This window comes from Marmota flaviventris, chromosome Y (assembly GCF_047511675.1).
Source record: "Marmota flaviventris isolate mMarFla1 chromosome Y, mMarFla1.hap1, whole genome shotgun sequence".
Lineage (NCBI taxonomy): Eukaryota > Metazoa > Chordata > Mammalia > Rodentia > Sciuridae > Marmota > Marmota flaviventris.
Window position 1 is genome coordinate 14,960,302 of NC_092519.1, and position 2,512 is coordinate 14,962,813.

Below are 2,512 nucleotides of genomic sequence, written 5' to 3' on the forward strand. Positions count from 1 at the left end.
GGCCTTTGTATACACTTTGTCCAGAGGAAGAAACTGAAGTTGCACAAGTTAAAAGGAGGTGACACATACGTACAGTGTGGACTCACAGATGTACAGAGACTCGTCTGTCTTTGCAAAGATTTTCAACGCTGCCACCAAGAGCCAGTGTCGGAGGCTCCCCTGATCCAAGACTAATCAGGAATTCAGAGTCTATCCACGCACCGACACCGAATGCATCTCCCAAGATGTGAAGCCTCGTGACAAGTCAAAATAAACACCCGCTCTCTGCCAAGGGCCGTGTTCTGAAGGTGTGCCTGCTCCACCTGACTGCGTGCCCTGCTCTGAGCTACGGCTCTTGCTGCTACCGTGAACGCTGATCTGACCCGTCCTTCCGTGCAGGCTGGTGTTTGGAGACGAGTGTGTGCTGTGGTGCTGGCCCTCGGCCTGCATTTCCGGGTCAAATGCTAGGGTTACATTATATGGATTAAGCTTTGGGGACAACCTAGCTGCCCTACGTCACTGGGGATCTGAGAGGGCGACTGAGTCTTGCCACAAAGTGACGTGCCTCTCTCAGGCTCCGTGGGCTTGCCTGGTGGGGACCCCAGGAGGATTGCAAGTTGGAGACCAGCCTCGATGGCTTAGCAAAGTCCCAAGCAACTCAGTGAGGCCCTATCTCTGAATAAAATATTTTAAAAGGGGCTGCGGATGTGGCTCAGTGGTTGGTGCCCCCCTGGGTTCAATCCCCAGTACCCCCCCAGCAAAGAAACAAAGGTACCACACATAGTGATTCGGTGGTTCTTGGTCACCTAACTGGTATGCTGAACCATCAAATGCATGGTTAAGAGCTAAAGGCATTTAGAGATATGACTATTTGTGTGCATCCTCCCTGTCCCTTCTGGAAACTTCTAAAAAAATGCAAGCACCTGCTCCCTGTTCCATGTCTGCAGACACCTGCGTGTCGGACACAGTCACACTGCAAGACCCCCAGCTCTGTCCGTGCCCCACACTCAGGGCATCAGGCAGCACCTCTCAGGCACCGTGCTCACCCACCAGACGACAAGCCGCGTTTTAACAGCCACGTGAACCACTGGAGGAGGAGGAGATGGAAAGGCCGGCCTCTCCTGTCCTTGAGCCCCGCTGCCTGGTAACCTCTGCTCCCCCGACGGCTGATCTTCAGAGGCCTGCCGTCCGCTTCTCCCTTCTTTGACCGACCCCAGTGTCCCAGTGCGAAGACGCGCCCTTGCTGAGACCCAGCCCGCCGTGGCCCATTTCTGCCCACCTCTCGCCCCCCAGCCAGCGCTGGCCGCCCTCCCCTGCACGGCAGCTCTGCCCTGGCGGCTGTGATACTGGCCGATCGCCAAGGGCCACCAGGTCTCTCCCCAGCTGTTCGTCTTCCGCAACCCTCGGCTGGACGCTGACCATCTTCAAGGCTCGGCTTCCGATGGATTCCCCCACCTGTGCTTCACCTCTTTAGAAAACAAATACCATGTCCCTCCACGGGGCCCTCCGTGGCACGGAAGCCCACCCACGTACCTGCAGACTGCACCCCTCGGCCCTGCTGTCCCGGATCCCTGTGCACACAGCCGGCGTGACCCCTGCTTGACCAGCTGGGTTCTTCGACAGCTGGCTCTTCTCTCCAGCTTCCCGCAGGGCACCTAGAGAGCTCAGAACCCGCGGCTGTCTCTGTGCACCTGTCGAGGCCCCCGGAGAGCGCTCGGAAACACCCTTTGATGGATTCTGTCTTGTTTTCTCAACGTCCGACCCGTCTCCTTCGGCCCGACGGCCTCACCCAACAGAGCCACAGAGACTTTCCTTAGCACCCATTTCCTTTCCTCTTACATCCAGCCCTGATTGTTATAAAGCAGAGTTAACCCTGGTGCTGGGTCTCCCTGTGAGTCCCTTGCCATCCCTGCATGCACTTCCCGGTCCCCCCAATGACCCCTGTGGCCCTGTGCCTTAGCACAAAGCCCTCATCAGATGTGGCTGCCCAAATGTGGCCTTTTCAGCCTCCCACACTGGGAGCCAAGATGGGCCTCCTTGGTTCATGAAGTACCCAGTAAGGTATTTTGTTACAGCAACAGAACACAGACTAAGACACCCTCCCAAGGCCTTCGTTAATTTCCCTGGTGTTTCCTTCAAGTCCCCTCCGTTCTGGGTACAACCTGCTCCTCATCATAACATCGTCGCAGGACGGCAGGCCAGGGTACGATGACCAATGTCCCTACGGGCCTCAGACTCCTGTAACGCAGTCCGTGGTCATGTTTCCAAGAAGGGCCCTCTGACGGCGGGTGTCAGTCATCAACCAGAACGCCATTCGCTCAGCCTGGAATGTCCCTGTGTCCTGATCCCTGCATTCTCGGGCACAGGACTTAATGAGGAAGCAGGACGTGGCCACACGCCTGTCACCCAGGCGTCTCCAGCAGGAAGGTACTTGCTGAGCAGCCAGCCCAGGGATCCACAGGGCAGCCGCTCGGGATGGGCAGCGTCTGCGGCTGGACAAACACCCCAGGGACTTCTGAGGCCCAGCAGAGCA